This window comes from Coregonus lavaretus, assembly GCF_964263955.1.
Source record: "Coregonus lavaretus genome assembly, chromosome: 5".
Taxonomy (NCBI): domain Eukaryota; kingdom Metazoa; phylum Chordata; class Actinopteri; order Salmoniformes; family Salmonidae; genus Coregonus; species Coregonus lavaretus.
In genome coordinates, this window is record NC_139992.1 from 15,917,278 (window position 1) to 15,945,238 (window position 27,961).

A 27,961-nucleotide genomic window follows, 5' to 3' on the forward strand; every position below is an offset into this window, starting at 1 on the left:
AGAGGCTCCTCTGTCCTCCACTCGTTACCTGTATTAATGGCACCTGTTTGAACTTGTTATCAGTATAAAAGACACCTGTCCACAACCTCAAACAGTCACACTCCAAACTCCACTATGGCCAAGACCAAAGAGCTGTCAAAGGACACCAGAAACAAAATTGTAGACCTGCACCAGGCTGGGAAGACTGAATCTGCAAAAGGTAAGCAGCTTGGTTTGAAGAAATCAACTGTGGGAGCAATTATTAGGAAATGGAAGACATACAAGACCACTGATAATCTCCCTCGATCTGGGGCTCCACGCAAGATCTCCCCCGTGGGGTCAAAATGATCACAAGAACGGTGAGCAAAAATCCCAGAACCACACGGGGGGACCTAGTGAATGACCTGCAGAGAGCTGGGACCAAAGTAACAAAGCCTACCATCAGTAACACACTACGCCGCCAGGGACTCAAATCCTGCAGTGCCAGACGTGTCGCCCTTCTTAAGCCAGTACATGTCCAGGCCCGTCTGAAGTTTGCTAGAGTGCATTTGGATGATCCAGTAGAGGATTGGGAGAATGTCATATGGTCAGATGAAACCAAAATATACGTTTTTGGTAAAAACTTAACTCGTCGTGTTTGGAGGACAAAGAATGCTGAGTTGCATTCAAAGAACACCATACCTACTGTGAAGCATGGGGGTGGAAACATCATGCTTTGGGGCTGTTTTTCTGCAAAGGGACCAGGACGACTGATCCGTGTAAAGGAAAGAATGAATGGGGCCATGTATCGTGAGATTTTGAGTGAAAACCTCCTTCCATCAGCAAGGGCATTGAAGATGAAACGTGGCAGGGTCTTTCAGCATGACAATGATCCCAAACACACCGCCCGGGCAACGAAGGAGTGGCTTCGTAAGAAGCATTTCAAGGTCCTGGAGTGGCCTAGCCAGTCTCCAGATCTCAACCCCATAGAAAATCTTTGGAGGGAGTTCAAAGTCTGTGTTGCCCAGCGACAGCCCCAAAACATCACTGCTCTAGAGGAGGTCTGCATGGAAGAATGGGCCAAAATACCAGCAACAGTGTGTGAAAACCTTGTGAAGACTTACAGAAAACGTTTGACCTGTGTCATTGTCAGCAAAGGGTATATAACAAAGTATTGAGAAACTTTTGTTATTGACCAAATACTTATTTTCCACCATAATTTGCAAATAAATTCATAAAAAATCCTACAATGTGATTTTCTGGAGAAAAAAAATCTCATTTTGTCTGTCATAGTTGACGTGTACCTATGAAGAAAATTACAGGCCTCTCTCATCTTTTTACGTGGGAGAACTTGCACAATTGGTGGCAGACTAAATACTTTTTTTCCCCACTGTAGATTGCTAAATAGTTGGGAAGAGATTTTCGATGTACCGATTCCATGGCACAGGGTTTATGAACTAATACACAAAACGACGCCGGATTCAAAACATACAATTTTTCTATTTAAATTATTATACAAAATTATTGCAACCAAACTAATGTTGTATATATGGGGGATACAATCATCCCTGCTCTGCAGATTTTGCTGCGAAGAGACAGAATCATTAGATCAATTGTTTTGGTACTGTCCATATGTAGCTTGTTTTTGGTCGCAGGTTCAGGAATGGCTGAAGAATTGCAACATATTCCTGGAGCTAACCCTGCAAATAGCACTGCTGGGTGATTTGAAAAGTTATAGTCAATCGATCAATAAAATAATAATTTTAGCAACAAAAATCTGTAGTATGAGAGTATGAGAATAGAAAGATTCAGAACTTTTGTGAAACATCACAGCACAGTTGAAAAATATATGGCAACTAGAAATCAAAACTGGATGGTGTTCAGAGATAGATGGGAGGGATTGAATGTAGCTGGAGGGTGGGACTAAAAACAACAAGATAACTAATGTCAAATATACTGTGTCCGTAAAATGTATATACATTCAGAACTCTCCTAGCGTTCTCCTGGCATCTGCCAAACCCAGATTAGTCCGTCGGACTGCCTGATGGTGAGGCGTGATTCATCACTCCAGAAAATGCATTTCCACTGCTCCAGAGTCCAATGGCGGCGAGCTTTACACCCCTCCAGCCGATTCTTGGCATTGCGCATGTTGATCTTAGGCTTGTGTGCTGCTGCTCGGCCATGTAAACTCATTTCATGAAGCTCCCGACAAACAGTTATTGTGCTGATGTTGCTTCCAGAGGCAGTTAGGAACTCTGTAGTGAATGTTGCAACTGAGGACGGACGATTTTTACACGCTGCTCGCTTCAGCACTCGGCGGTCCCGTTCTGTGATCTTGTGTAGCTTGCCACTAAGCGGCTGAGCCGTTGTTGTTCCTAGAGGTTTCCACTTCACAATAACAGCACTTACAGTTGACCGGGGCAGCTCTGGCAGGGCAGAAATTTGACACTGACTTGTTGGAAAGGTGGCATCCTATGACGGTGCCACGGTGAGGCCATTCTACTGCCAATGTTTGTCTATGGAGATTGCATGGCTCTGTGCTTGATTTTATACAGATGTCAGCAACGGGTGTGGCTGAAATAGCCGAATCCACTAATTTGAAGGTGTGTCCACATACTTTTGTATATACAGTATAATGTATTTGTGAGGCAATGTCCACATTATTGTCACATATTTTAGAATGTAATAAAAATGTATTATTCTTAAATCGGTAATGGCCTACTTTTTTTATACTTGTTGCATGCTTTTGGGGGGGAGGAAGGGGGGCCATATATGTACAACTATATAAATTATACATTTGTATAACTTTGAGGTCCTTGGAAATTACAATTAAGTGCTTGAAAATGTCCCTGAAAATACTTGAATTTGACATGGCAATGGCTTTATGGCCTCTGCTTACAGGATGTATAGTCCTAGGCCTATTTTGTTGTATAGGTGGAATTATGGGCCAATTTGCATATATTCACTTTTATTCCTCTAAGTACACATGTGTAAATGCATGAAAATCCTTTTCATTTTTGTTTCAAACCATTTTGAAAATGTTATCCCAATGTCACACATTGGCCCCATTATTTATAAATTAGTAAGACCCATATATCTTAATTCCTCTTATTCCTCTTACTTCAACCATCTTTGTCCCTGTGTTAAACTATTCACTATCTGAGCTGCCTGCCTGGCATTTATAGCTACATCTCAGGACATAGGTCTACTGGAGACAGGCACTTCAATTCACTTCACCAAGATATTGTATTGCACTGACTTGACCATACTACCTATCGTCAACATGGTCTCATTAGAATATGTCAAAATAGTGCCATGGTAAAGTGTTACCAATTCATATGTTTATCTAAGATATGTATTAGACCATTAGCATTAGATATGTGGCAAGGCAACATGGTATGGACAGTCAATAGAGTGACATTTCTCCCTTTACGTCAGTTCCTCTGGTAATGTGTATGACCCATCCTTGTAAATGCTTCCCTGCCTATCTATCAGTGGTGGAAAAAGTACCCAATTGTCATACTTGAGTAAAAGTATAGCTACCAAAATAGAAAGTTACTCAAGTAAAAGTGAAAGTCACCCAGTAAAATACTACTTGAGTAACAGTCTAAAAGTATTTGGTTTAAAATATACTTAAGTATCAAAAGTAAAAGTAAAAGTATAAATCATTTCAAATTCCTTACATTATGCAAACCAGACGGCACCCTTTCCTTGTTTTTAAAATGTATGGATAGCCAGGGGCACACTCCAACACTCAGACATTATTTACCAAAGATGCACTTGTGTTTAGTGAGTCCGTCAGATCAGAGGCAGTAGGGATGACCAGGGATGTTCTCTTGATGAGTGCGTGAATTACACAATTTTCCTGTCCTGCTAAGCATTCAAAATGTAATGATTACTTTGGGTTGTCAGGGAAAATATATGGAGTAAAAAGTACCATATTTTCTTTAAGAACGTAGTGAAGTAAAAGTAAAAGTTGTCAAAAATATGAATAGTAAAGTAAAGTACAGATACCCAAAAAAACTACTAAAGTAGTACTTTAAAGTATTTTTACTTAAGTACTTTACACCACTGCTATCTATCCTCATAGATAGCAGTGTCCACTGGCAGACACATAGCCAGTGTCCACATGCAGACACATGTCCCATTCCTCCATAGACGAGACATTGAGCTAACGCTAAAGCACATATGTATTCTCATTCCTGTTATGCCTGTTTGAAATATGACCACCATTGTCTTAAAGGACAAGCCCCTGCCATCAAATATTTCTGGAAAGCTGCTTGGCTAATGCAGTTTGTACTCATTACCTTTACCTACAGGGGTATAAGGACTTCAGAATCAGTGCTGCCCCTGATCTTCCGGCTAGGGCTGTCGACCGTTCCCTATAGTTTTTTCTATTGAATACAGTGAACTCAGAAAAGCTGCAGTGAATACAGTTTCAGATACACAATCCTTTGTTGGCCCATTGCTTCTTTCATGCAATCCCATCTACATGCTATTTGTTTATTTTAATGACATCATTTTACAGTTGATAGGAAGATTATAAGTAGCAAAGCAGATAACTAATCAGATAGATACAACTGACAAATATTTCCTATAATACACAGCAATGCCGATTGGGACCAGAGCCTTCTTTATCCAAATAAATAGCTGAAAATGAAGGGTTCTGAATGGGGGTGTTCTCCCTTGTCATCCTCAGGAGCAGGTGCATGGCCTCAGGCACTATCCCACGCTGGCTCACTCAACAAACATTTGTGTTTTGATATTCATAGATGATAATGCCTAAACCAACCATCCATTTGGCTAAGGACACTTACATAAAAAGGGGTAGGGGGGCAGGGGTGGAGAAGGAGAGAGAGAAAGAAAGAAAGAAAGAAAGAAAGAAAGAAAGAAAGAAAGAAAGAAAGAAAGAAAGAAAGAAAGAAAGAAAGAAAGAAAGAAAGAAAGAAAGAAAGAAAGAAAGAAAGAAAGAAAGAAAGAAAGAAAGAAAGAAAGAAAGAAAGAAAGAAAGATGTGGCTGGCATGGTGAAAGTTATTAATGTCTGTGAATACATTAGTGGTGTCCTGATAGTATCATTAGGACCATTCGAATCTAGCCATGTTGTTTTTCAGTCATTTGCTCATGAAATGGATTAGGAATAGACTCTTTGGTAAAATGAGACCCGTTTCAGGAAGCTACACGTATGTCGCACGTTACTACTTCACAGGAGAGGAATTTGAATGTAATTTTAAACAAAATATCAAAATGCTTTTTTGGGGAGCATAAATGCCTTCTGGAACATGTGAACTTTCATGTGCCTTAATAACAGACTTGTATGATATCTGTAAATATGAATACAACTGTTAAATTACGAGCCTAGTTGGTTTAGCCACGGAAAAATACAGGAACCTTCCTGCTAGCCATGATTGGCTGAGATAATGAATGGGCTGGACATGCCGAGAGATGATTTCAGATTGGTCTGCCATGTAGCATTCTTCCATGAGCTGCTCAGTATGCGTAGATAATCCTTGCGACCTTGCTTTTTTAAAAGCTATAACGTTAGCCATGGAGAACTGCAAAAGTGTTGCTACTGCTCTCAACAACGTTGCTGCCCTGAATTTAGCAGGCGCTATCGACAAAGATCAGTGAGAAAAGGTTGTGATGGGCTACTTTCTGCACCTGGTCAGTGTGAACTGGAGTAACTTGACACAACACACGCCAAACAAGCTGTACAAACATAACAGAGTTAGCTAAAAGGGGTTTCAGTCTGCCGTGAAGCGTTCATCCATGTAAATGGGTAAGAGTCTAGCTACATTTTCAGACATTATACATTTCTAATTTTATCAGAAAGTAATTTTCATTGCAAGTTAAAGCGTACTGTTAGCTAGCTGCTAGCTAGCGAATGTTAGCTTGCTGGCTCGCTAGCTAACATTACGTGTATGATTTGTGTAGTAATATTATTTGTGTCTCAGAAATCCATTTAGCTACCTGCAGATTCATACTACAGCATTTCATGCATGGTGGCTAGCTATGTCAATCCTTTTGTATTGCTAGTAGTATGGGTTGGGATTATGGTTAATTGTTTAGCTAGCTAGCTAGCTAGCTACATGTCTAAACAAAAGACTACACTTCGCCAGATGATTATATGACCCATCAAGTTAGCCAGGTGCGTCTGCGGGTGATTACAGCCATCTATTGTATTTCATGAACATGTGTGCATGTCTAGACAATATGACCCATCCACAGCTACAGTAGATGTGGTTATAGCATTTATTTCTCATGACCCATCAATTTAGACAAGTGTGTCTGGATAATTATAATCTAATAATTATAAAATATTTATATCTGGACACTTTCTATTTTGATATTGCAAATATGCAAGTAACCATTTCACTGTACCGTTTATACCTTCTGTATCCTGTGCATGTGACAAATAAATTTTGATTTTATTTGATATCGTGTGTGTTTACCAGAGACGGTAATGTGAAGAACAACATGCCTGCACTAAAGTCAGATTAGGATATACAGCGGGGGAAAAAAGTATTTAGTCAGCCACCAATTGTGCAAGTTCTCCCACTTAAAAATATGAGAGAGGCCTGTACTTTTCATCATAGGTACATGTTAATTATGACAGACTAAATGAGGAAAAAAAATCCTGAAAATCACATTGTAGGATTTTTAATGATTTTATTTGCAAATTATGGTGGAAAATAAGTATTTGGTCAATAACAAAAGTTTCTCAATACTTTGTTATATACCCTTTGTTGGCAATGACACAGGTCAAACGTTTTCTGTAAGTCTTCACAAGGTTTTCACACACTGTTGCTGGTATTTTGGCCTTTTCCTCCATGCAAATCTCCTCTAGAGCAGTGATGTTTTGGGTTTGTTGCTGGGCAACACAGACTTTCAACTCCCTCCAAAGATGTTCTATGGGGTTGAGATCTGGAGACTGGCTAGGCCACTCCAGGACCTTGAAATGCTTCTTACGAAGCCACTCCTTCGTTGCCCGGGCGGTGTGTTTGGGATCATTGTCATGCTGAAAGACCCAGCCACGTTTCATCTTCAATGCCCTTGCTGATGGAAGGAGGTTTTCACTCAAAATCTCACGATACATGGCCCCATTCATTCTTTCCTTTACACGGATCAGTCGTCCTGGTCCCTTTGCAGAAAAACAGCCCCAAAGCATGATGTTTCCACCCCCATGCTTCACAGTAGGTATGGTGTTCTTTGGATGCAACTCAGCATTCTTTGTCCTCCAAACACGACGAGTTGAGTTTTTACCAAAAAGTTATATTTTGGTTTCATCTGACCATATGACATTCTCCCAATCCTCTTCTGGATCATCCAAATGCATTCTAGCAAACTTCAGACGGGCCTGGACATGTACTGGCTTAAGCAGGGGGACACGTCTGGCACTGCAGGATTTGAGTCCCTGGTGGCGTAGTGTGTTACTGATGGTAGGTTTTGTTACTTTGGTCCCAGCTCTCTGCAGGTCATTCACTAGGTCCCCCCGTGTGGTTCTGGGATTTTTGCTCACCGTTCTTGTGATCATTTTGACCTCACGGGGGAGATCTTGCGTGGAGCCCCAGATCGAGGGAGATTATCAGTGGTTTTGTATGTCTTCCATTTCCTAATAATTGCTCCCACAGTTGATTTCTTCAAACCAAGCTGCTTACCTATTGCAGATTCAGTCTTCCCAGCCTGGTGCAGGTCTACAATTTTGTTTCTGGTGTCCTTTGACAGCTCTTTGGTTTTGGCCATAGTGGAGTTTGGAGTGTGACTGTTTGAGGTTGTGGACAGGTGTCTTTTATACTGATAACAAGTTCAAACAGGTGCCATTAATACAGGTAACGAGTGGAGGACAGAGGAGCCTCTTAAAGAAGAAGTTACAGGTCTGTGAGAGCCAGAAATCTTGCTTGTTTGTAGGTGACCAAATACTTATTTTCCACCATAATTTGCAAATAAATTCCTAAAAAATCCTACAATGTGATTTTCTGGAGAAAAAAAATCTCAATTTGTCTGTCATAGTTGACGTGTACCTATGATGAAAATTACAGGCCTCTCTCATCTTTTTAAGTGGGAGAACTTGCACAATTTGTGGCTGACTAAATACTTTTTTCCCCCACTGTAGGCCAAGGACTAGATAAAGTGTATTTTTACCTGGAGTTTTTCCTTATTGTAGGCTACTACTTTCACCACTTTTAGTCTTGAAATCTTTGGTTGTTTACTACACTACCTTACAGTTTAGCACATGGCCTCACATGAATCCTTAAAGAGATGGATGGGGCTAAGGCTGAAGAGGGTTTGAACGATGCTGAATAGGTGTAGACCAGTGGAGGCTGCTGAGGGGAGGACAGTTCATAATAATGGCTGGAACAGAGCAAATGGAATGGCATCAAACACATGGAAACCATGTGTTGGATGTATTTGATACCATTCCACAAATTCCGCTCCAGCCATGAGCCCGTCCTCCCCAATTAAGGTGCCACCAATATCCTGTGGTGTAGACAAAAAAAGCTTTCCAGTAGGTGTACCAAAACATTTAAGGGCCATTTTCTCAAAAGTGGGGTTACAAGCAATGTTCCTTCTAAGCTGTGAGCGCGCGCGTGCAGAAATATCAGCCCACAGAGAGAAGATTGAACTTCACCAAACTTTCTAGAGCAGTGGTCGTCAATCTCCAAGGCATTCCTAGTCGATAATCTCCCAAGTGGTGCAGTGGTCTAAGGCACTGCATCGCAGTGCTAGCTGTGCCACTAGAGATCCTGGTTCAAATCCAGGCTCTGTTGTAGCCGGCCGCGACCGGGAGACCCATGGGGCGGCGTGCAATTGGCCCAGGGTAGGGGAGGGAATGGCTGGCAGGGATGTAGCTCAGTTGATAGAGCATGGTGTTTGCAACGCCAGGGTTGTGGGTTTGATTCCCACAGGGGGTATAAAATAATGTATGCACTAACTGTAAATTGCTCTGGAAAAGAGCATCTGCTAAATGACAAAAATGTAGAATGATTGCCAAACATTTCTGTTAAAAACCCAACGATAAAGCATTGTTTTCCCCAAAAAATTATTCGGCACAGGCTGTTGGCGGTAGGTGCACCCGATTCAGCTGCCTTGTGCACCCAGTAGGCAAACTGTTGCCATTTTGAACCATTTCATGTGTCTGAAGGTACAAACTATACCTTCCCGGTGGGCCCAGAGAGCAAATCAAGTGCACTATAGGCCTACCGCTGGCTAATTGGATGACTCAGATGACTGTGTCTGTAGTAACGTAGCAGGCATAAAAGAAAGCTACAGCCAAGTTGATACTGTGAGATTTCAAAACTTTTAAAACCATGACTAAAGAGAGACTGTCAACGAGTACAGCAAAAATAATCTGTTTTTATGAGTGAGTTCATGTTTAAGTTCTTACTCAGCACTGTCAACACTTTGTATTCAACACTTTTATAAGCCATAAGATGTGCATTCTTCCTATTTCCACTCAGCGCTAAAACAAGCACTGCAGCAGTAATGAATGAGTAGGAAAGTGTATCAATAAGCTTGCGTTGTTGTTATTATTAGCGGCTTGGGTCTTTTTTAATATCAAGGAATATTTCATTTTCTCTGTTCATAGGAGTAACAACAGGAATTTTTGCATGAGGCAGAAATAATGCGGTGCGACTCGAGTTTCGCCATCAGCTGGAAGACAGTGTCCCTTTTTGGTCAGTGTCAGTGGAGGAAAGGGAGAGTGAAGTGATGTTGAGAGGCGGACCCTCAGTCTGCTGCTCTCTCCCTCTTTTTTTTGTCTTAAAGGAGCAATGTTGTATTTTGAGACAGGCTTGAATAAGCTAGTAGCCAATAGGCAGAGTGTAGCGTAATTTTTTCGATTCTCTGTAATAACGGTATGGGAATAATAATTATATTTATTTTGTAAAGTGGTTTCTTGCATCAAACAACACAACATTTTCAGTCACCTTGTCTTAAGGACAAGTGGATAAACACGTTAATGTCAAGTCCTGCATGTTTAGTTTTTTCAAAAGTCTCATGGAATGTAGGCCTACATTGAACACCACACATTGGCTGCTACTTTAGGCTGAATGATAGAATAGCTATTTCCATGTTAAAATGTTATGGGATGCATTTTCTCCATTGCTTTTGATGGTAGGCTACTCTGGTAGACCTACATTATGATAAAATAGCCACAGTAGCCTACATGGCCACTGTTAAAACTGTAACTTAAACCGGGTACAGCCTCAGCGTTCACAGAAAACGCGTGCTGGAAGTTGCACAGAATTTTCACGATATTCAAGTTTGCGCTCAGCAGACCTGAATTTGCTCAGTGCCAAACATTTGAGGGAACATTGGTTACAAGTTGATCAACTTTAAAATATAATTACTTTCCCATTGTTCCTCAACTGTAGTGTAGGATATACCATTTTGTAGCTCTGAGTCTCTACTTTTATCCAATGTAAAGAAAAAAAAACGAGGTCGTCGGTCACAAATGTGTACAAAATGTTTTGACACTGAGTGTACAAAACATTAGGAACATGACATGGACTGACCAGGTGAATCCAGCTGAAAGAAATCCCTTATTGATGTCACTTGTTAAATCCACTTCAATCAGTGGGGAGGAGACAGGTTGAAGGGGAGGAGACTGGTTAAAGAAGTATTTTAAACCTTGAGACAATTGAGACATGGATTGTGTATGTGTGCCATTCAGAAGGTGAATGGGCAAGACAAAATATTTAAGTGCCTTTAAACAGGGTATGGTAGTAGATGCCAGGCGCACCGGTTTGAGTGTGTCAAGAACTGCAGCGCTGCTGGATTTTTCACACTCAACAGTTTCCCGTGTGTATCAAGAATGTTCCACCACCCAAAGGACATCCAACCAACTTGACACAACTGTGGGAAGCATTGGTTTCAACATGGGACAGCATCCCTGTGGAACGTTTGACACCTTTTAGTCCATGCCCCGACCAATTGAGGCTGTTCGGAGGGTGAAAAGGGGTGCAACTCAATATTAGGAAGGTGTTCCTAATGTTTTGTACACTCAGTTTATGTATGTTATGCCCCCCCCCCCCCTCACACACACACACACACACACACACACACAGAGAGAGATAAACACACCGCAGCTGTAAGACAGGGCTGATTCCTGGTCCTTAGGGCTTTCCTCTCTTCTCTCCATGCTGTAGACCTTCATTATTAAATCCCAGCCAAATCAATAGGAGGGTTAAATACTGCAGAGTGGTGAGGGAAGGAACCTTAGGGTTGTTGAACCTGAACAGCAGAGAGAATGGCCTCTTGAAGCTTTGCATTGACTGTGTCCTGAATGGCATCTCATTCCCTATATAATGCTCTACTTTTGATCTGGTCAAAAGTATCACACTATATAGGGAATAGGGGGCCACTTAGGACGTAACCATGGTTATTATGTATTCCACAGATATCCGTCTTCCTGTGGATCCCCTCTATCGCTTTCTGTAATTTACCACATAGTACTTAACCCTAAAAGCGCCAACAGGGTCATTTTTCCCCCCAAATTGTTAATGATTGCAAAGAGAAACTGTCTGTCAAGCGGTAACACATTTTATTTTATAAACTTTTAGTAACAAGTAAATGGTTTAAATTCCCCAAAATGAGCATATATGTGAGCGACCACCTCGAATTCGGTCTTATATAGCAACATTTGAAATTGTGTTTTTCACATTGGATAAAAGCAGAGCTACAAAATGGTATATCATACACTGTAGTTGAGGAACAATGGGAAAGTAATTCTGCTTTGAAAGTGGATAAACTTGTAAACCCACTTGTGAGAATCTGGCCCTTGAATCTTTGTTGTCTACACTTATTCAGCATCGTTCACACCCTCTTAAGCCTTAGCCCCACCCATCCCTTTAAGGATTCAATTGTGAGGCCATGTGCTAAACAGAGTGAGTAAGGTATTGTAGTAAACAACCAAAGATTTCAAGACTAAAAGTGGTGAAGTAGTAGCATACAATAAGGAAAAACTCCAGGTAAAACAATACTTTATCTAGTCCTTGATTTATATCCTAATCTGGCTTTGGTGCAGATCATGTTATTCTTCACATTACCGTCTCTGGTAAACACACACTATATGAAATACAATCAAAGTTTATTTGTCAAATGCACAGGACACAGAAGGTATAAATGGCACAGTGAAATGGTTACTTGCATATTTGCATGGTAGCAATTTCAAAAATAGAAAGTGTAAACATAAAAAATATTAAACAAATATTTTATGATTATTAGATTATGCTTACCCAGACACACTTGTCTAAATTGATGGGTCATGTGAAATAAATGCTATAACCACCCCACAGCCACATCTAGCTAAGTGGAGGGTCACTATTGTCTAGACACATGTTCATGAAATGTAATAATCACCCCCAGACACCTGGCTAACTTGATGGGTAATTTAAGTGGAGTCTTTTGTTTAGACATGTAGCAAGCTAAACAATTAACCATAATCCCAATTCATACTACTAGCAATGCAAACTGATTGTCATAGCTAGCCACCATGCATGCAATGCTGTAATAGGAATCTGCAGGTAGCTAAAGCTAACCAACTAGGTTCAATGTTAGCTAGCTAGCTAACATTAGGCTTTAACTAGCAATGCAAATAGATTTCTGAGACACAAATGATATTACTACACAGATCATATATGTATCGTTAGCTAGCGAGCCAGCAAGCTAACATTCGCTAGCTAGCTATCAGTACGCTTTAAATTGCATTGAAAACGACTTTCTGACTAAATTCGAAAAACACATAATATCCCCAAATGTTGCTAGACTTACCCGTATACAAGGATGAACGCTTCACGGCCGACTGGAACCCCTTTAACTCTGTTTTGTTTGTACAGCTTGTTTGGCCTGCATTGTGTCAAGTCACTCTGGTTCACACTGACCATGTGCAGAAAGTAGTCCATCACTTTTCCACTTCTCTCTGCTTATTTGAGCTGTTTTTGCCATAATATGGACTTGGTCTTTTACCAGATAGGGCTATCTTCTGTACACAACCCCTACCTTGTCACAACACAACCATTAAGAAGGAAAGACATTCCACAAATTAACTTTTAAGAAGGCACACCTGTTAATTACATTTACATTTACATTTTAGTAATTTAGCAGATGCTCTTATCCAGAGCGACTTACAGTTAGTGAGTGCATACATTATTTTTTTCTAAAAAAATAATAATACTGGCCCCCCGTGGGAATCGAACCCACAACCCTGGCGTTGCAAACGCCATGCTCTACCAACTGAGCTACATCCCTGTCGGCCATTCCCTCCCATACCCTGGACGACGCTGGGCCAATTGTGTGCCGCCCCATGGGTCTCCCGGTCGCGGCCGGCTACGACAGAGCCTGGATTCGAACCAGGATCTCTAGTGGCACAGCCTTAGACCACTGCACCACTCGGGAAATGCATTCCAGGTGACTACCTCATGAAGCTGGTTGAGAGAATGCCAAGAGTGTGCAAAGCTGTCATCAAGGCAAAGGGTGGCTATTTGAAGAATCTCAAATATAAAATATATTTTGATTTGTTTAACACTTTTTGTTTACTACATGATTCCATATGTGTTATTTCATTGTTTTGATGTCTTCACTATTATTCTACAATGTAGAAAATAGTAAAAATAAAGAACAAACCCTTGAATGAGTAGGTGTGTCCAAACTTTTGACTGGTACTGTATATATATTATTATTTTTTATCACACATTCAGAGGCAAATTTGACGTATGTTTTCATGTTTTGTACAGATATTTTGATAAATGTCATCCTTAGCAACTTGTTATGAACACGTGTCTGTTATGTATTCCAAGTGCTGTGTTTCTGTGATACTCAGAGGCTGAGAAATTGGCGGTTGAGCTTATCTAACATACCGGTACGACCTAAGATGGCCACCAATATGGGAAATACAGGCAAATCAGACTTTTAGCTCTAACTTTGGAACGCTATGTGCTTTCAACTCAGTTCCTATTGCATCTGAAAGATGAGACTCTCAACTTGATATAAAGACATTGACTGAGCCACGCCCCCGGGGGCCAAATCTGGGGTGGCTCCATATCTATATCTTTTCAGGATACATACATCTACCTCTGTGCCAAATGTGTGCTTTTATCACAAAGTTAACTATTGAGTCAACATTTTCAGTTTAGCCACGCACCACCAGTAAATGAAAGAGAGATTATTTTTCATTCCTCCATATTAATGCAGACATCATGGTAAATGTGACTGTTTACACGATCCTAGGCTTATTGTAATTTTTACAAAAACGTTTCTTTACAGTTTATAAACGTACAGACTCAGAGATTCAAAAGGTATATCATGCACTGCAATTGGAGAAAGTAATGGGAAAGTAATGTTGCTATGAATGTTGATATACATTAGATTTGTTTTTACTGCAAACTTTACAGTAATATACTGTGAAACCAACGTTTTTTAGGATTTACGGTAACATACTGATTTTTTTTTTTACAGTAGCTGACAGATAACTGGCTGACAGTAAGTTACCATAAAAACACAAGGATTTTTTTTTTTGTGTAATTACATTTGAAGTGCCCTGGCTTGCCAATCAGTTCAAAAGATTGACGAGTGACTGGAGTGACTGGAGTGACTGGAGTGACCACCCGGGAGCTGTGTGGGAGAGCCGGGGCAGATCAACTCAATCAGACCGCGCAACTGAAAGACGTTCATTCTGCCAATGAGAGGATTGCATTAAATATTGTACAAAGGCATGCATGCGTATGATTGGACAAAACAGATGAAAAGGAGCTTCATGTCACATTGAATGTCCATTAGTCTCACGTGGAATTCTCGTCTCATCATATTTTCGTAAACTAAAATGAAAACTAATTTGTTACAGTTATCATATGTTTTTCATGGCACCTCGTTTCATTATAGGTTGTTGACAAATATTTTTTGTTAATGTTGACTAAATTAACATTGATGAGGCAGCTTTATTTTTAATTTTTTTATACAAATGGTGAACATGTCACTGATCAAATGTAATGGCCATTTTCAAAGTGGACTGCCGAAGCATGGCGATTCTTTTTTTTTTTTGCGTGTATAGGCCTACTTTATTGCTTTTTTGTCATTACAGGTACCGATACATATGAAATTTAGAACAAATTTAGAATCAATCAATCAATCACATTTTATTTATTAAGCCCTTTTTACATCAGCAGATGTCAAAAAGTGCTATACAGAAACCCAGCCTAAAACCCAAAACAGCAAGCAATCCAGATGTAGAAGCACAGTGGCTTGGAAAAACTCCCTAGAAAGGCAGACACCTAGGAAGAAATCTAGAGAGGAACCAGGCTCTGAGGGGTGGCCAGTCCCCTTCTGGCTGTGCTGGGTGGAGATTATAATAGTACATGGCCTTTAAGGCCAGATTTTTCTCCAAGATGTTCAAACGTTCATAGATGACCAGCATACTGTACATTGAACATACTGTACATTGAATGATACCATAGAAATATAATGATTCTGGTACTGTCTTCCACTGACTGGAATCATAATTGAGTAGTTTAAGCCTTTCTGCTCCACTTGATATATTTCAGTTTGTCCATTTGTAATTCCCCATAAGTGGCAGGGTCATCCTTCAACTGACTGGTTAAATCCCAAATGGCACCCTATTCCCTTTATAGTGTCCTATTTTTGACCAGGCCCATAGGGAACTTACAGTGTCACCAGGGTCCTCCTTCCATGATGGAATTGAACTCCCTATCTGCTCATGCATCAGAAGTTAAGGGAATGACAGACAGTCAAAGGCCTTGTGTGGTACATGCATCAGTGCACCCTGATGGCCCAGAACCTACAGAGCTGATCTGGAATCTACAGGGAGATATCTTTCTAACAAAAAAATCAGCTTTACTGTGGTATCCCCATTTAGCAAGCACTCTGCCAAGCAGGCTTTAATCCCAAATGGCACCCCACTCCCTATAGGGCTCTGGTCAAAAGTAGTGCACTATAAAGGGAATAGGGTGCCATTTGGGATGTAAACTTAGAGTGTCAGTTTCATCTCATGATTTAGGCAACAAAAGAGAATGCTGTGTTTGTTACTTACTCCAAACCAATGTTTAGAAGAACACGCTGTGTTGGAACGGGAATAGCCTTTTCACTGGGTCTAATATAAGTGTCTCTAGTCTGAATCACATTGTATCTGTCAATAACACTTTATTTGGATAGTCCACTACAGACAAAGTGGGACCTATTTGTCTTGAGAAGAAAATAACATATTTCAAAGCAAGAGGCTGGACACAATTGTTGACAGTGACATACAAGAGCTTTCCATTTATAGAAGGATAAGTGCCATGGGCCTCAAGGTTATGCCGGGGAGAAGAGAGGGAAGGAACAGTCTTTTCTGGCACACTCATTACCCTTTCTTTGTCTCTGTTTCTCTTCATCACACTGCATTCCTCCTACAGTAATGTCTTCATTGAAGTAAGAATCTTGTGTAACTAAAATGGATGACTGAACAGATTGTTTCGAGCTGGAGCCAACCTATTCTTTCCCTTGCTTATCTATTGAACTGAATTATCACATTGTCTATTCTAGTTTAACCGAAGGCAACAATGCCAAAATACTTTTAGGGGATAATTATCGGAATCGAAGATACAGTTTTTCAATGTTAACATTTAAAATTTTAGCAGGAATTTTCTGAGGGAATTTAAATGTGGGATGTAAACAAAGGAGATGTAGACTACTGCGCAATGTGGAGGAACATTGTGCAGAGAGAGAGAGAGAAAGAGAGAGAGCTGAGACTGTTATACACAGCAGGTTTCCTGAGGATTCGCAGTTTACTTCCAAGACAATTTTAAAAAAGGGTCCGATCTTTAAGAGGTTATGGGGGCCTGTCATGCCAAATATTGTCCCCCGGCAAAATATTGTCCCACTCTGCATCACAATGGGATTTGATAAATTCTAGCTTCTGTTGCTAGGGCTGTTGCTAGAACTTGCAAAATTCTGACCGGATTAAATAATGAACCAAAGCGTCCATTGCTATGCTGGTTGCTTGGCCCTATTTTACCTCGTAGCGGTAGCGAAGGAAGGAGGACGCCGGCAGTTCTAGTTTTATTTGAACTCAGAAGCACTCGCTCAGTCCACACAAAATTATTACTTCAGAATTGCTCTCCAAGGATGGTGTATTTGATGCTGACAACCTTCTGACTACCTGCTGCTTAAGAGGACTGAAAAGACTGGAAAGAGAACACTCTTTCTTTACCATATATTTGTCTTTTATATAAGAAAATATTGTTAAATAGGAAGAAATAATTGAAGCTGTTTTTAGATTGATTTTATATTGACATTGCTAGCTACTTATTTACCTCAGCCTGCCTAGTCAGCTAGCTAGCTAGCCTGACAGTTTTATTTAGCTAACATTATCTAGCTAACTTACTGTTATTGTAGCTGCGTTATGTTTGTATGTAGCTTGCACTTTAATGGCGTCCCTCAAGGAAATTTTCTTTTATCTTTCCAACCAGAAGAAGTAATATGAAGGCACCACTGATCTCAACAAGAGGCGCAACATTCGTAGGGGGGCAGAGAAATTCACAATTCAGGGTAACGTTAGGTAGTTCATTTCCATTACTGTTACTGTTAGATAACTGGAAGGATTTATGTACAACCATTTAACAACCATTTTCCATCTAGATAACGTTAGTTGGTCATCTACATGTCGCTAGCTATACATTTAGTTATATGTCTGTCACATTGAGGTATCTAGCTATAAGTTAACCCTGATCAATCAAATGGAAAGATGTAAGTAATTTAGATAACTCCAACTGCCCTTAACTAGTGTCTTCGCTAGACAGAAAGAGACCCATACAGAAAGAGAGAGAGGAAGAAAGTGAGAAAGAAAGTGACAGAGGGAGAGAGAGAGTTGGGAAGAGAGTGAATGACAGAGAGAGATGGAGAGCGAGAGAAACAGAAAGAGAAAGACAGCAGTGCAAATTTACTTAGACTTTAGTATTTCAACAACTCTTGTCTTCCAACTTGTTAGGCAATCACATGTACCTACGGGGGAAGGATGGCCAGCCACACAAGAGGGTGAATTTCACTAAGGAGGAGAAGGAGGCCGTGCTGACAGAGATGCATGCTGGATATTTCGGAGTGAAGCGCATGATTGCCAAAATCAACCTACGCTTCTTCTGGCGTGGGATTGTCAAGGATGTGGACAGCTGGGCAAGTGAAATAACCTTTTGTTTATCTATCACATGCTATTATATCTGAAATTATTATATTTTCATCACAGTGTTTCAATTTGTCACTTTGTGCTTATAGGTCAGTACCTGTCTAGCCTGCCAGAAGTTTGAGAGGGTGAAGACTGTGGCGCCGGAGTTGAAGCCCATCAAAGTCGTTTCACCATGGCACATGATCGGTAAGTGTGTCACAATTCAAATTTTGCATTGATAAATTGTTTTTTAATGGTTGCTTTATTTGACCACAGCAGAGTTCAATATGATCAAATGTTTGTGTCAGTATCCTTACAAATATGAAAACTGCATACTGTATGACACAGATACGGGTCAGAATAAAGTAATCTTCTCTCTAACACTTTAAATGTTAGGGGTGGACCTCATCGGACCCTTCACGAAATCCAGGAATGGCAACCGCTGGTGTCTGACAGCTACCGATTACTTCACCAAGTGGGTTGAGGCAACACCCATTAAGGTCAGTAAAGGAAGAGAATGTGCTTAACTTTAAATTCCCTTCTGTAACTCATTGAAAAGGGTGCTTGGAACCAAAAAAGTGATTTACTTGTTGTATGATACCCATCACGGACAAGACTGGCGAGGCCACCTCCAAGGCGATGATGGACATCTTCAACACCCACGATGCTCCTGAGGTCATCTTGAGTGACCGAGGTCGTGAACTCTGGAACAAGGCAATAATATTATAGGCAATATATTCTGTCACCACCATATAAATAGCCAAGTGTATTTACTGATGTGCGATTTTCTTTAGACCAACAAAGCCTTGCTTGAGGACTGGGGGGGTGAAGCACCGGGTCTCCGCTGCATATCATCCACAGACTAACGGTTTGTTTTAGTTTTTTTACAATTAGTTTTTATTGTTTTTCCATAGTACATAATTAGACAGATTTCAATATCTTACATTGTCAACAGATATCCCTTTCCTACCCCCTCCTCCAAGTTTGGATGAACGGACCAACCAGACCCTCATGACTGCCATGGGCAAGTCCCTTGACGGGTACCAGGAACGGTGGGAGGACAACCTTAAGGTAATTCTCTTTGCACACAACAACAGTGTCCAGGCCTCCACCAAGTACTCACCCTATCGCCTGCTGTACGGACGGGAGCCGAAGCTGTTGACTGAGGTAAACAATGCAATTGTATATACAATTATATCAAATTATTGCGTATACTGCTGTCAGATCAGAATGCCTTCGAGGACCACGTTCAGGCATGGGCTGAGAAGGACGTGGAGGTTTTTGACCAGGTAAACATTGTCTGCTGTTAATTTATTTTCTGGCCCTCCAAAAGATATGTAAGAGATGTATTTGTAATAATATGAAATATATTTGCATTTATTTATGTTATTAATCAAGGTGAGACTGAACATCGACAAGGCACAGGATAAGCAGAAGGAGAGCTACTGGAGGAGAATCAAGAAGTGCTTCCACATCCGGGCGAATGACTTGGTTTGGAAGAATGACGAAAAGAAGGCGAGACCTGGGAAACCTCATTGATTTTTTACTCCTAGCTGGGGTCATCATCCATTAAGGTAAATATAAAAAATCTCCAGTGGTCATGACACCACCCCAGAGTTTCTCTCACAACTCACCTCTCTCTTATCTTTTCCAGGGACCTCTGTGACAGTGGAGTGGCTGGCAGTGCAGCTGCAAAAAGGTGCACAGATTGTGGGCTGTTTGCTATTGCAAACAGTCTAACTCTCTGCAGAGATGAGGAACCCTCCATGGCACGAAACCATCAGAAATCCATGAGGAAACATATTTTCTCTTGTTTTCAGGCTGGGCGCCTGTCACCATTTCCCGGTCCCGATTCCAGTCCCCGTTCTGGGTCCAGGTCTCCCAAGGTGTCCACAACCTACACAACATAGGTCAGCATCCACTGCTTCTGTTGGAAATATGTGAGAGAAGGTAAGGAGGTGGCCCGGAGCAGGAGATGCGGCAAGCATTTTCATGTGTCCTGTTTGTCTCATGTCGACAATGTGCGTGAATTTGTCTGTCCATCATCCGTCATCTGTTTTGTCTGATGTTTTCCCCACCCTTGTTTTCACTGCTTGGCCGGCTCCCCACCTCAAGACGGTAGGTATTTTACTACATTCCATCTTGTTGTAAATTGCATGTTATTGTAAATAACTTTAATAACCGGTTGTAATATTGTTTTTAATTTGTATAAAGATGTGTTTTCTTGCAGACATTGGCTGTGAAGTTGGTAAGTTGGTTGGTAAGTATATAGCACATGTATCTGTCTTGTATTGCAAGTAACGTTTACAAGCATGTAAATATTTGTATATTTTTTCATTTGTTTGCTGGTAAATATTTGAAACTTGCTTGAATTGGCTGTAAATGTATACATTTGCATATTAAATGTATTCATTGCAAGTACAATTTTCAATTGACTGAAATTGCCTGTTTAGTTGTCCAGTTCCTTACAGATCTTAACCCCTTCTCCCTAGCCATTAATCTTTTGTACCCAATTCCAAATCAAATTTTAGGCCAGGGTTGGTATGGAATTGGACATTGGTTTCTAGTTAGTGTTTGCATATCTGGAGGTTCTAGATTTGTGTACGTAATATGGCAGAAGTGTCCCGGAGTCCATTACACAGCAGGGTTGAGTCATCCCCACACTGCTACACCTATCCAAGCCCCATCGGGTCAAACTCTAAAAAGTAGGGGGTTAAAGGCCTTAATTAAACTGGATTTAAAAAAATAACCTTCTCTCGGCCTGTACCTTGACATGGTGAGAGGGCTTCCAACTAAACAAGGTCCATGTTATTGAAAATGAAGTATCCTTTATGTTTACTTTTCCATCACACCACCCCTGACTGAGACTGGCTGCCTGTCGAGGACAAGTGGCAGGAAGAACCTCCCAACCACACAGCACCCACCTCTCTATTCCACACACCAGAATTAATTATTTCAGTCTGGTTGCCATGTGAGTGTACAAAAAATAATCTGTGAAAATAAATGAATGACACGCCTGTATCACAAAAATATAAACGTTTATGTGTTCCACATTATTCATCGTTGTATCCTAGGACCTACAATAGATACATATACATTCAACCACAACGGTGTACTAATGAGCTATGCGAGATATATCTATTTTTAATCATAATAGAGGACTACTAAAATTATATTATTTCAGTGTAGATAAGGGAAGGGCGGGTTAAAATAAAAACATGACAGCCAGATAAGCCAGTGTATGAATCAAACTGATTTGCATATGAATGGAGTGGAAATTAGCTGACTTTGTGATCTGTAAGGCAAATAACTTTAATGTGTCAAGCAGATTCCACGTTTTCTTTGCCATTTCCAAACCGTAGCAACGTTTAAGATATGGATTTCATGTTGTAATGTTAACAAGGTACCCAAAAGTAGTTTGAATTAATGTTTTCATTTTATTAGCTAATCAAAACTTGTTTAAACAGCGGAATTGTTGCGGAAATCAGCCTTGTTTGCATAGCGATGATGAAAATAATGTAATTTAGGCTGTAATGATCTCCAAAATGTGAATCATTAAGTCATCACACCGTTGATATAGCAACAGACGCTAATAATTTATCGAATCCCATTGTGACGCAGAGGGGGAAGTCCGTGCGGAAATCGAAATAATATAATACAAAACTGCCAGTTTAAGCTAGAGATATCAGTTTAAGCTAGAGATATCGTCTCAATCCACCACTTCCGCCTATGTAACACTTCCGCATCTGCGGTGAAAGATAACAGAGCTAGAGCGGTGTTCGTCAGACCATGAGACACCCAGAAAATCGGTCTTCTCACAAAATTGTCTGTAGCGTCCGAACGGTTTGGGCTACACACTAATGTGACCACTCTGGTACCAGTTGAAAAAAATGAATGGAAGTATACAGTATATGGAGACTGTTTAGTTAAAAAAATAAAAATACATTTCCTGATCGTTCTTATATCTCTCAGATATAGGACAGACACTTCAGAACAAACTTCCTTTCAATTTTTTTGGAGGACTATCGGTTGTAAGTTAAGCCTACTTTGCAGTTAACATTTAATTGAGGTTTTTGGGTAAAGGTTTTTGGGTAAAGGTTTTTGGGGAAAGTCTTTCTGTCTTCCCAAAAGACGGTTATCACTGGCTACTCCCAGAGTGATAGTCAAATGCACGCAGCACACAGGCAGAAAGGGGCAATATTGCTGGAAATGAATTAGCAGATAATGTGTTAGGTTTGGCTTTTTAAGCCAATATTGGCTAACCAGGGGTGGGATAATGTCAAGTTGCGTTTATTAGGTAGTAGCTGGGTGCTTGCGGTGTCTGATACCAGTGAAATCTGTTTATGACAGTTTGTGGTAGAACACATGAAAATTGCATATACTTTCAGAATTATTTGGCAAGCTACTCATAGGTGGGCTGCGAGCTACCACTGGTAGCTGGTGATCGACCTGTTGGAGACCCCTGCTGCAGAGCATCTACAGTATAATGGACTATCCAAATAAAGTGTTGCCGAAATGGGATAGGGAGTTTGGAGAACTGAAAACGTCTACTGTGCTCCAAAATACTGGGTAATCATTAGCATATTTATGAAACCAGTTTAGAGCTTAGCAAAGGTTAGTCCTATGCTAACAGATAGCACCAAATACAGTACATCTAGACACATATGTAATTAATGCTTTCCAAGCAACTTCCAAACAAGACTTTAAAAGGAACAGATAAACAATGTGTCTACTACATCCTGGACATGTTGTGGCCATTGTTCTCAACCCAATGAGAATCTGTTGATGCATGGTATGGCTAGGTATCACTCCATTCTGTTACGTCAGCTAACCTCAGAAACTGTCTGCATCACAAATGGTCCCTATTCCATACATAAAGTGCATTACTTTTGACCACAGGGCTCTGTTCAAAAGTAGTGCACTATTTAGGGAATAGGGTGCCATTCGGAATGCAGATGTTGTTTCAAAGTCATTGTCTCAAAGTCATTGTCAGTTTTTTACATTTTAGTCATTTAGCAGACGCTCTTATCCAGAGTGACTTACAGTTAGTGAGTGCATACATTTTTCATACTGGCCCCCCGTGGGAAACGAACCCACAACCCATTGCATTGTAAGCGCCATGTTCTACCAACTGAGCTACACGAGGTGAGCAATTGAGAGCAATTGCCTGGCTGAACAATTTTCCCCTATAACCTTCTTTAAATAGAACAACAACTGTTTCCCTAACCATCAACAATGTCACTGGCTACTGCTCTCTGAGATGATGATGGATTAGTATCTGTGGATCAGTAAATTGGACTAAATGTGGGTTTGGTGTCGTCTGTCTGACAACAAGCTTTGATTATGACAAGTGCTGAAAGACATTTGAAGAGTGCACAGTTTTTTTTCCCACTATCCTCTCCTTCATTTTCCCATTACAATTAATAAGAGGTGTCAAGCAATGGAGGCTGCTAAGAGGAGGACGGCTCATAATAATGGCTGGAACGGAGCAAATGGAATGGCATCAACCCATGTGTTTGATGTATTTGATACCATTCCACTCAAACCACTCCAGCCATTACCACGAGCAACACCTCCCCAATTAAGGTGCCACCAACATCATGTGGTATCAAGATATATTTATGATCTTTCAATCAACAATCCTTCTCTCCTTCTCCCTTTGATACATGGTAAGTCATAAGAGGAATACATCTACAACAAGGATACTGGTGGGTTAGTATCCAGCAGGCAGAAATTGTGTTATTAAAATTTCTCTCTTTTCTTTCTCTCTGCATTGTTGAGAAGCCACATTTCACTGTTAGCCTACACCTGTTCTTTACAAAGCATGTGATGAATAAAATTAGATTTTTATTTGATATCTATTTCTCTCCAAACCTGGCCTCTGTCCAACTATCACTCCATCTGAAGTACCCTCCGGACAGATAACAGAGAGCAGGAGGAGGAGGCACTAGTGAAGGAGCCTCTGGAGAAGGAGGTGAACGTGAAAGAGCCCTCCATATATGCTGAACAAAAATATAAACGCAACATGGATAAAGATTTTACTGAGTTACAGTTCATATAAGGAAATCAGTCAATTGAAATAAATTAATCAGGCCCTAATCTATGGATTTCACATGACTGGGCAGGGGTGCAGCCGTGGGTGGGCCTGGGAGGGCATAGGCCCACCCACTTATGTGCCAGGCCGACCCACTGGGGAGCCAGGCCCAGCCAATCAGAATGAGTTTTCCCCCACAAAAGGGCTTTATTACAGACATAAAGACTCCTCAGTTTCATCAGCTGTCTGGGTGGCTGGTTTCAGATGATCCCGCAGGTGAAGAAGCCGGATGGGGAGGTCCAGGGCTGGTGTGGTTACATTTGGTCTGCGGTTATGAAGCCGGTTGGACGTTCTGACAAATTCTCTAAAATGACGTTGGAGGTGGCTTATGGTGGTGAAATGAACATTAAATTCTCCTGCAACAGCTCTGGTGGACATTCCTGCAGTCAGCATGCCAACACTTTACATGTTGCGTTTATATTTTTGTTCAGTATATAGACAGCCAAGCAGGAGGTAAAGGAAGAGGAGAAGGAGGTGGAGGAAGACGACGAGGTGGCAGAAGCGAAGGAGCCTCAGGACAGGAGTCTCTGGAGACATTAGGTCATTTTCACAGAGAGCATTAATAATTGCTGAATCAGAAGGGATAGTGTTCCCCTGTGCAGTGTAGAGCCAGTGGAGGTAATTGGGATGGGAAAGAAGCCTGCTGATAGCACAGTGGAACGTTTACACAGACTAATGGGCAGCAAGGAATGTCACTAACACTGTTTGGAAAAGACAAGGCAAGAGACAGAGAAAAGGTCCAAATGGCACCATATTCCCTATGTAGTGCACTTTTTTTGGTCAAAGGTAGTGCACTACATAGGGAATGGGTGCCACTTGGGACACACAGAGTGTGATGTTTGGTTGTAATAACATAGGAAGGAGGTAGACTGGGGAGACTGGCAATGTCACACAGAGGTAGAGAGGTATTGGTGAGGGAGAGATTTTGTTGCGTGCCTGCGTGCGTGACTAGCATTACCACGCAGAAAGGGGAATTGAACATCGACAGTGAACACCCACTGTGGGCTTTGATCAGCTTGATTTTCTAGCTGGTAGAATCCTGTAGTAAACTTTCCTGCACTCCGTGGCCCAATATCGACTGTCTGTATCTACGTCCCAAATGGCACCCTATCCCCTGTATAGTGCACTACATTTACACAGGTCAAAAGTTGTGCGCTACATAGGGAATAAGGTGCAATTTTAGGATGCATGCCCTGTCTGCGTAAAATTTCTGAAGAGTCCTCCTGGTGCTGTTAAAGAAGAAACTGTGTCAGGAGCTCTTCTTAGACATGCCATCATCTCCTCTTCAAAGCTACATTCACAGGTAGCTGGAACAGAAAATAGCACTAAGGTAAGGTACTACACCGTAAATGTTAATTGTTGGTGTTAATAACCAGTATTAAACCAAAACCAACATTAACATATTTCCCTGCATGCTCTATTGCAGGTTGGTTTTTAGAATTGTTTGTTTCAATTACTATGCTTTTGCATTTACATTGATTGACTAATTAATCTTATGCTACTCAAATATAAATAACATACATTTTTCTAAACTAATCCAATCTTGTTACTTGGACTAGTTGCACCTGTTACTGAAATCGTTTTTCTAGTTTAGATGCTTTAGTTAGTCTCATATCTTAGTCTTCCCAACCCGGCAGTCATTCTGAATGCAGGTTGCGGGTGAATAAAAATTCTAAATGTTGGATATTCTCACTCTGGCTGAATTCTAGTAGGAATTGCACATCACTTTGCAAGCAAGCATAAAGTGACTTGCAGGCCTGATGTGGCCTCTAAACCATGAGTTTCAGGCCACTGTATAGCACAGGAGGCTGCTGAGGGGAGGACGGCTCATAATAATGGACAGAATGGAACAAATGTAATGGCATCAAACATGGAAACCATGGAAACCATGTGTTTGAGGTATTTGATACCATTCCACTCCAGTCAATACCACGAGCCCGTTCTCCCCAATTAAGGTGCCACCAACCTTCTGTGCTGTATAGGGTAAAGCTAGGCCCTCAAAACAAGTCCTTATGAAATACGTATTGTGTTAAATAATTGATTTTTAATGATCACATGTTTGCTTAGGATCTCACTTGGTGAAGGCCACAGGACTGAACAATGTATGAATGCAACAACCATGTCTGTGTCACTAACAAATACAGTTATGGCTGGTAACTCTGCAATTCACTCAAAAGGCAAGGCACTCTGGGAATTATGCAAATAAGTCTTTATACTAAGCAGTGTGTTAATTTAACACTGAAAAGTGTGGACCCACATAGACACTGGACCAGTGTTGATTTAACACTCTCAAGGCCGATTCAATCAGATCCGCTTTAGCCAAAATTCACATAGCTGATGTTTTGACGGTTTCAGAGGTGGAACTGTGTTAGAGCTGTCAAATCTTAAAGCGGACATTGCCATTGGCTACACTATTTCACATTAAGAGGAATCCCATGCAGCCTTGTTTGCAAGTTTGAACACTGGAATGTGAGATGTAATCTACACCTCGATAAGACTGATAGAAATCCTCATTATTTTGTTTAACGATTTTCAATTTGAGCATTCTGAAATGTGGGTGCCCATGTGGGTGCCCATTGAAAGTTGGCAAAGCCACTACTAAGGGGTTCTGAAAGACACCCACCATGGATGCCCACTAGGTATGCCTCTGAAAAGACTAAAATAAAAACCCACAACAACTTAGGATAGAGAGTAAAAAAAATATGGCGCAAAACAAACAGGGAAAACACCTAAACTCAGGCTTCTTTCAATCTTAAATAGGTTGAGCTCGAAAAGCACCTCAGCTGACGTAAAGCATAACTCTACCCAACATCTCTCAAGTTCAACTGGAGCACTGAGCCAGCCACATCTAAATAGCACCCGGGCCAACACAGGTGAAAAACATTCCCACTAACGAGATGGCAACGCGCACAGGTGTAACACATAGTGACTATCCTGGTAACACCAATCTGTGCCCCCTACGTGCTAACGAACTATATGTGCTAAAGTCCAACCTCCAAACATAAATGGAAAAAACAAAACCTGTAACAATAGCCTGTACTTTCTCGGTCTGAACTTCTAATGCGAGTGGGTTGGGTGTGACTTTGAGACAATAATAACAAGAGCAGCTGCTCACTGATTTGACAGCTCCAACGCAGTTCCACCTACGACAAAACATCAGCTATGCGGGTATTGGTTATTGCCAGTTAATGCTTGATCTGATTGAATTTAGGCCTCAGTGTTTATTTAACGCTGGAGAATGTGCTGTGTAGTAACATACCCCCAAAAACGAGGTTACAATGTATTTCAGAGAAAACAGGGCAAAATTCCCAGAGCAGATTCCCAAAGACCTGTCGTGTCCATTGTCCAAAATGTGTGGCTCAGTTTAATTTGGACAGAAGACAACAGCCAATATGCTAATACAATTAATGGATGCTCCTTTCCATTCACTCACAAATCAGCTGGAGCAGCAAAACTTCATGCAGATGTATCATCCCTCCAGCAGGTTTGTGTGTGTAGCAGAACCAGAAGCATCCAGGACCCTCCTCAGTCAGAAAAGGCTCTATCTGGGAACAGTACCGTCGTCAGCATCATCGTCGTCAGCATCAGCCTTCCCCTTGCAGCTTTATATGATGATGGAGGTTGTTGTTGAGGTCTCTTTCTTTTTCTTTATTTTCAGACCAAATTGAATATGTTAGGCATTCATTACTTTCATTCTGCTTGGAAAATGAATCTGTAAATGTATTTGTCCTTTGGAAATCTTTGTCAATGGACAATCAACTAT